The sequence below is a fragment of the Camelus bactrianus genome, chromosome 7 (assembly GCF_048773025.1).
Source record: "Camelus bactrianus isolate YW-2024 breed Bactrian camel chromosome 7, ASM4877302v1, whole genome shotgun sequence".
Classification (NCBI taxonomy): domain Eukaryota; kingdom Metazoa; phylum Chordata; class Mammalia; order Artiodactyla; family Camelidae; genus Camelus; species Camelus bactrianus.
In genome coordinates, this window is record NC_133545.1 from 34,885,869 (window position 1) to 34,894,831 (window position 8,963).

General features: G+C 37.4%; 1 pseudogene; it reads left to right on the forward strand.

The window, feature by feature from the left end:
- LOC105063231 (nucleolar complex protein 2 homolog pseudogene) overlaps nt 1–8,248 on the forward strand; it is a 29,293-nt pseudogene extending 21,045 nt beyond the window's left edge.
- The last annotated feature ends 715 nt before the right edge of the window (nt 8,249–8,963 follow it).

Consider the following 8,963-nt stretch of genomic DNA (forward strand, 5'->3'; position numbering starts at 1 on the left):
AATTACCTTAAATGGCAACTGTTGACTAATTAAACTAATTAGTTTCACACATTATTGTTTAATTAGTCTATACTATCCATAGACAGCTTGTATTTCTCAAACATTCTGGAAATCAAAGTTTTAGCTCAGTTATACAAAAACAAATCCAAATGTGTGGTGAGATTGCAGTCAAGGTTAATAAAAATGAGGACTTTGAAAATGAGCCAAGTTTTCTAATGAAACGTGTTTCTTCTGGAATTTGGGGCATGTGGTACACTTGAATGCCATGTGATAGAGGTTCTATCTAGGATAATGCAACAGTAATAGATAACACCACTTCCTTTTTGTCAGTAAGGAGGTTTTTCAAAGGTGATTGTACTCTAGTAAGTTGAAGACCATATGGCATTTAGACCACGAAAGCTAGTTAATGTATCTCTATTGCTCTTCTGTGAGCCAGACTAAGCACTTCCTCTGACTCTTTTCCAAACAGATGTTCAGACAAACCTTAGGCGTTTTTAAAAACCAAGGTAACAGAACTCTACATTGAGCAGATTTTTAGGTTGACAAAAAAGGCCCACCCTTGTTTCCTCTTATATAATCAGTATTGTTCCACAAGCCCATCTATATCTTTTAATTTTATAGCATTTAAGAAAATAGGTAAAAATAGAAAAAAAGAAGCAAGAAGACAAAAGTAATAGAAAAATAATTTTAAAAAGCAGAAGTGGCAGCACGAAGGAGAAACAAGCTTAGAAAGAAAAACAGGGAAAGAAAAATACTCAATTTGTTAATACAAATCTTTAGAAGTACCAGGGGGAAACAAGCAAAACAGAAGTGTGTCTTTGCTCTCCCTCTCTCCTCACACTGCTCCCAACTCCCAGGCCTGAGACACTGCTTCTGGATGAACAGTATCACGAGGCACTCACGTGTCAGATTTCCTGGTGATTGATGCGGTTCTCTTCAAGAGTGGTAATTGTGCAGTTGTGCTTTTTAAGGCAGTGGACTGTATATTCATTTATATTCTAATCCAAAATGCAGTGTCCAAAAACACCTTACATTGCAGACTTTTTGAAAATGGAAGCTTATTATACAGTGAGATCACAGTCTAACTAACATTGAAAAGTGACATCATTTTAATCAACATTTTCCATCTGTCTGTCAAAGAGACTGGCTCTGTGTGTGTGTGTGTGTGTGTGTATGTGTATACATTTGTGTGGTTGGCATCAACTCATTGCACTGATAAAATAGTAAACAAAGGCTAAGTCATATACATTTCAAAAGTACCCTTAGCTCAAGAACAAAAAGTAATTAATTTAAGTACTTCTTATTATGTCAGAAAGTTGGGATATCTCTTAGAAATCCTAGTCTTGTTACCATAATTCATAAGTAACTATGGGGATAAGGAAAGAATTAGATAATTAGATAAAAGCCAGTACACTCTAATGCGTAGGAACAACATGTGATGCTATAATCAGGGTCAGCGTTGGGAGGAGGAGTCAGCAGTAAGAGTCATGAAGTAAAACAAGTTCTGCATATATTTCTAGGCTGATCAAAATAAAATAGTTTTGTATTGATTGCATTCTGCTTGATAATAAAGTGTATTACATAAATTTTACCACTATCTCAGTAAACTGAATAATAGTAAGAACCTCTGCTGGATAGACAAAGGAGGTTATTTTGAATTTCTGTTTTTGTCGTTTCTGAAAGTTCCAAAAATCTATCCCAAAGTGTTCAAAACAATGGATGAGAATGAAGTATCAGGTAAGATGCTATGAGAAAGATTAATATAATGACTGAGAGAGTCAAGTATTTATACCATCAGTTTGTTCTGCAGTCAAAATCTATGTTGGGAGTGGAGCACAGGGTCTAACTGTCAAGGTTAAACTAAATAAAATAACTTAAGTAATACAGTCCAGATGAACCAAATGGCTTGGAAAGCAGGGAGAGTGTTAATAAATGGACTTTAAATTTCCCATTCCTTAAACTCCCTGGAATAAAAGAAAAGGGAGACAGTAAGAGCTTGAGTGAGACCATTCAAATTCATTTCTGCACTTAATCTGGTGATGAGCTCGGGGGGAAAAAATCTATGAATCTAGGTTCTTTAAGTTGAGCTATAATTTAATGTAACCTGTTCAATAACTCTGAGGTTTCTGGCTTTCAAACTTTCAAACTTTTGGACCACAAACCAAAATAATATGTTTTTCAGAATCTGGTCCGTCTGCATGCGCACATGATGTGATGCTATTGTGATAAAGACTCAGCGTTTGGCATTTATCTGCTGACAACATTCATGCCCCATCATTCTCCCTTTATCTCTTAGCCCACATCTGGGCCAACTAACAGGAAAATTCCTTGCTTTTGAGCCAAGAGAATTGTGGGATTTCAAACTGCTCAAGGCCCAGTCTGCTCATGGGAATTTTTACCACATCTCCACTCCTTAACAATCATGAAAACCCCAAGCCGCTCTCCTTTTGTGACTTTCTCATTTTTCAACCTGCTTGGGAGCTGCTCTGCTCTCCCCAGAAAGCCTATTATGTGGGTAATAAATTTTTTCATACTTTCCTGTCGCATGTGTGGCATCATCAATCACCACATTTGAACCAAACTTGGGGGCCATTTCACCACTTCAGAGTGACCACAGCACTTACCTCACTACGTGTAGTGAATTTTCATATCTCCTTTTCCCTTCCATACTATTTCACTTAAAATAATACTGATCATAGCCTTCTACACTGATTTTAGAAGCTATTACTTGTAGATTTCAGTTGAAAATTCTAGTTCAAGGTAAGGAAAGCATACAAATTCTGACTGTAAATGATTTTTAGGTCTTTTGATTTTTAATATATTATACACTTGGATAACAATAATAATAAAACCTGGCATTCCAAACATATTCCAAGCATGACATGTCTAAGCATAGCAAGACTCCAGCTTTTGCTACCTTACTTCTATGACTCCAGCCAAACCATACCTATCATGAGTGTGACACAGAGCAGTGGTTCTCAGAAGTTCACAATATACCAATCACCCGATGGTCTTATTAAAATGCAGATTTTCAAACAGTAGGTCTTGGGTAGGGCCAGAAGTTCTGCATGCCAAACAGTTGTCCAGCTAGTGTCAGTATTGCTTGCTCATGGAGCATACTTTGAGCAGCAAGGTCAGGGAGGATAGGCATAGAAATGTCCCCAGACTGTGTATGTCCCCATGTTTGTGCCTCCTCAGTGCCCTGGTGCTGAGTAGCTTTGTCCCGAACCATTTGTTTCTGATACGTAGACATTTATATTTTCATTCTCCTTCCTTCTCTGTCCACACATCCATTATAGTATCTGAATCATTTGACAGTAAGTCACAGACGTGTTGCCCTTTTACCCCTGAACACGTCAGTGTATAGTTCCTAAGAGTCACAAAATTATCACACGTAACCATAATACTATAATCAAATTCAGGAAATTGACATTAAAACAGCACTATTATCTAAGTTACATTCTGTTTTTTCAAATTCCAGTAGTCCCACAAATATTCTTTAGAGCAAAAGAAACAAATTTCTGGTCCAGGGTCCAAGCCAGGATCACACATTGCATTTGGTTGTCATTCCTCATTAGTCTTTTTTAATTTGGAACAGTTCTTTAGTCTTTCTTTTTCTATCATGTCCTTGACATTTTTGAAGAGTGCAGGCAGGCTCTTTATTTATAGAATAAATTTAAGTTTGTCTGATTTATCCTCATAATTCAAGTTATATGTTTTTGGCAGAAACACCAGAAAAGAGATGTTGTACTTTTGGTTAATCATTCATCAGGAGGCACATGATATGTATTTATTCCATTACTGGTAAAGTTACTTGTGATCATCTGATTATGGTAGTATATGTCAGGTTTCTATACTGCAGAGATGCTGTTTTTGCACTTGTAATTAATAAGTATCTAAAGGGGAGCTGTTGAGGATAATCCTGTTTCTTATAATCCTCCCAATTTAGTAACTGTTGATGACTCTTGTCTAAACAATTGGTACTGTGGTGGTTGCGAAATGGTTATTTTCTAATTTCATGTTTCCTTCTGCCTAGGTTGGTATTTTACTGTTAATAGCATTTCAAGATGACAGTGCAAGATGTTTGAAATTGTCTTGAATTCTTTACTATCTCTGATCAGTTATCATACAGCTAATCATTAGTAAGTACTTGAAAAATAAATAACATATAAAGAAGGTCAGTTACTACCATTACTATGAAATCAGTGTCATAGAAAATTTTAAATGTCTTTTGTGAAGTCGCAGGGCGAAAGTATTTAAAAAGAACAACAATAAGAAAAAGTAAACAAACTAAAAAAAAAAACAAGATATGCATGGAGTGATTTCACACCATCAGCCACCTAACTGAGAAAAGCTGACACTTTCTTGAAGAAACAGCTAGAGACTTAGGATCTGTGAAACAGGTCATAATCAGGGAGTTCAAGAGTCTGAATCCTTTGATCCAATTATATTTTGCACATAGAGTAGTCACCCTTGTCTACAGTGGGAAGGTCATTAGATGTACCCAGAACAATACTTTCCCTCTTAACACTAAACTAAGTGAGAATGGATTTTACCAAATATGTGTGATTATTTGTGAAATGCTCAAACCTTCATATCCCTGCCCCTGGAGTTTTTCAAAGAATAAAAATCATACCCAGCTCATTGTTGGATGAGAAAGAATCATCTTTGGTTTTAACTTAGAAGAAAGAAAATCTCCCTAAGAGATACTCCAAAACAGCCATTGCCAAAGGAAGCATCATTTAAAAGTTACTGGAATCGATATTCTCTCCTTATCATAACTGTCATATGTTTTGTTGATTTAAAAAGAATCCTCAGTCTTTCCTCCAGCAGCTCATATAGAACAGCCACAGAGCTGTAACATCTGCTTGGCAGTATTAGCACAATACATTTGAAAATCAAGTTATCAGAGGCATTTCAGTCTACAGTTGCATTGTTTTTCTTGTTAATGTCCTATAGCTAATGTAATATTTCATCTCTAAAAAGCAAAGCTCAGGTTATCTGATTAAGTTTGGCACCAAGAAGAATAATGACCTGCATAATCTGAAGATGTAAGTGATGCATTTGTGCATAGACAGAAACCACTCACCCATTATGTACTTATTAAGCCAGGCAGTACTAGGTAAGAAGCTCTATTTTTCCTGTATATAAAAAGATTTTAGAGATTGGGAATATCAGTTTATGGATAATGATCCCAGAGCCCTACTAGCCAGAGCACCAGAAATGAGTACTATTTTAATGTATGTTGGAGTGAACAAAATGATATATTTCAGAAGAAATCGATGGGAAGATATAGATATTTCAGTGTTAAAACTCAAACACATCCACATAAACATCCTTGGAAACAGATTGCCCCCTTGTGCAAAAGGTGAGCAAGTCTACACATCTCAATAACTACTGAGGGCATTGCTGCAGGGTAGTAATTCATTCATGGCGATGATACAGACTTCGCAACAAAAGGTAAAACAACAATTTCTATTTTCTGTTCAAGAAGATAAAGGGGTTTATGGTATATTTAGAAGGATCTCCTTCAAACATTTTTTAAAAATTAAAAGAGAATTTGCTGCTCAGAAAGTAAGCCTCTAGAAACTGAAAACAATCATGTCCAAAAAAGAGGACGGCTAATTACATCATTTTTCTAAAAAGGAGTGAAAAGAATTACATCAGGATATCAAAAAAGTTGCTTATGACTCTTCTGTGTCTTTCATTCCTTTTAATTTTTCTATATTTTCTCAATTTTTGTATCACCTGACTAGAAACAGTGTCCATAATTCCTACGTTTGATAATTTGGGAAGTTGATTTATCAGAAATGGGATATGACGTAGTAGGAAAAAAAAAGTCACTCTACCTTAACTGCCAGAAAACTCTTCAGTGAAGAAAGCTGGAATACTGCTCTGTGGAACTGCAGTATGTTGCTTTGCTGAAATAATAAAATATTATAAAATAACTGTGAGTAGGTACAGCATTTTAAAATCCACATAGTATTTATGTATTAAGCATTAATTAAACATATACCTGATCATATACTGTTCACTATGAAAACTATTTTTTTTAAATATGCAATTATGTTCCATTTACTATGAAAACTGTGCTGGGAATTGAGGTAAAGCTGAAGTCTGTAATTCTGATTTTTTTACATCTCCTTACACCAACTACTGCCAACAGAAAAACACAAATGGGCCAAAAGCCTTCATTGTTTAATCACTAATAAATAAGTAAGCAATAGATAAGTAAACAACAACAAAAGAACAAACAAATTGATAATGAAACTAGAGACAGAAAAAGCACAGAGCTGCAGGGAAGCGTGTTAGCCAGACGGGAGCCCCCAGGCAGCTGGCGTCAAGGCCATGCCTCTGAGCACAAGGACCAGCTCTCCCGGCTGAAGGACAAAGAACTTAAGTTCTACAAGGTCCTGCAGGAGAACCACCAAAGCCTCCTGAACTTTAGCCACTCGGACAGCTCTGAGGGTGAAGAGGATCAGTGCCACTCCTTGCCAAACATGTGGGAAGAGGCAAGTGAGGAAGAGGAAGATGAGGAGGACGAGGACAAGGTCCCCAGAGTGAAGAAGAGGGGTGCTGCCTCTGTGACCCTCACTGTGGTCAAGAGATGGAAGGAGGCAGCAGTCAAAGCAGCACCTTACTCCAGAGTTGTGCCACAGGTTTGTGCAGGTGTTCCAAGCCATCCGTGCCACCACCCAGGGAGACCAGGAGGGTGCTGAGGCCAGCAAATTCCAGGTCACGGGCAGTGTTGTGTTCATTGCTCCAGTCACCTATTGCATCAGAGACCTCTTCAGCTGCCCCCAGAAGGTGCCGTTTGGAGAAGCCTCCAAGGACAGCAGCCAGGTGCTGCAGCTGTCCATCCAGCAGTCAGTGTTGGGGGCTAGGTAGCTCCCTCTGGACCTCCAGGCTTACCTGAGCTCAGCCATTCAGTCGGTGGCCACAGTGCTGCATGCTGCCCAAGGGGACAGTTGTCCTGCAGAGCAGGGGTGAAGGGAGACTGCGAGTGCTGGCCCTCCGGGTCCTCATAAGAGTCTGTGGCACCAGAAGGATGCCTGGTCCTCTAGCCAACATACATCACGTACACGAGGAACTCTAAGTTCACCTCTCCCAGCGCCCTGCTCCTCCTCAGCTTCATGCAGAAGACCCTGACCAAGCTGCTCGCCCTGGGCACAGCATGACTTCCTCTACATCCACCAGCTTGCCATCCACTTGTGCCACGCTGTGACCATGCAGGCGACACACCAGGCAGTGTCCACTGGCACGTGGTGCACCTCTGCTGCCGTGCCCTCAGCACTGCCTCCCCCATGAAGCTCTCCATCCCTTGATTTACCCACTCTCTAAGAGTTTCTTCAAACTCTTGGTTTTTATTTACTCTCAGCATCAATGTCAGTTGTATTATTTATTAGTGTGCTTTTCAAAAAATAAAGTATTTTAAAATTTGTTTTGTTTTGAAATCACTATCTAAGCATTGTAGCTCATGAAATAATGCATATGGAACAAAAAAGACATGTGACATTTTGGTTGCCAGGCAGGCAGCTAGCTAGATTTACTCACTAGCTAAATGTGCCTCTCACAAATTATGGGGAAAAATGTTAAATCTACAAATGTGCAAAGGCAGAACAATTAGTACTAAGATCAGTGAGGTAATTGTTTTTATTTCTTTTCACTGGATAATGAATTGGCTCTGGACTATTATATTTCTAAGTACACTGCCTTCTTTTTGAGTCCTGGCCTACTTTTATGACATCTGGTCCATGTACATCCGTATTTCCCAACCTTTTGCATCTAGTAAATATTCTGAATCAGACCGTCAGTTCTCTTATTCTTATCGTACACGTCTAACTTTCTTGAGAAAGCAGTTTACCTTTCCTTAAACGGGTTATCTTTATTTTGAACAAGGTCTTACTTATTTAAACGATTATTGTTGATAAAATTTCATATGGAATCCAAAAAGCTTACTCCAATATAATTATTTTGCATTAATAACATTTTAATCCGACTCTACCCAGACTAGTCAAGATGCTGCCTTTTTTTTTCGTTCTTCAAAAAACATCTGAAAAGCAATTAACTACAAATGTTGCCCTTGACAATTTGCTTGGGGTCTTTAAAATGTAAATATTGAAACTTCAACCAAATTATCTCTTAAAAAAGGATTAGTTGTAAGTCCCATTTTACAAATTAGGGAATGAGGAGAGGAAAGCATAGATAATTTGCCAAGCCTGTATCTATTCCCTTGCCTTCCAGTCAGCCTTGCAGGAGACTGTTGACCATAGATTTTTAATTTTTAAAGTTAAATTTTGTTTCAAATTCTGCTTTATTTACAAACTGCACTACAAAAGCAACAAGTGAATAGGGAAAATTATCAGATGCAAACTGCCACTTAGACAATGTCTCAGAATAAAGGAAAAGAAAAAAAAATAAGAAGCACATTTAACTTTCATGTTATTTAAATGACGGTGCTAAGTATTCATTCTGCATTAATTGCCCTACCTATTAGGAGATGTTTGAAAACTATTAACATTAAAAGCCCAAGCTATTTAAAATCTTCAGTAAAATGTATTATTACATTCAATTTAGATATTTAAATGCTCATGCATTAGTGATCTTTTGAACCTTAAATATCAATCACACCTTTAAAAAACCTGATTTCATGGCATGAATCTAAATGTTCAAATTCCTATACTTAATTCCATTTATCCTTTCAAAGACAATGTGAGGTGTTGGGGAGGAAAGAACACTGGCTAGAAGTCAGGACACTTGACTTTTTGTTTTGAATCTGCCTCTAACTCCAGTGTGAAAAAGGTCATAGAATCTCTAATGGTATTCTTCTTATTCTCACATGTAAACAAGTAAATGAGTGCTAGAGTATTTCTAAGATCTTTTTTTGCTAATACATAATGTAAAATTATTGTGGATAAGTAAAGCATATCTTTTTTTTTTTCATAAACCAGCACACTACACTA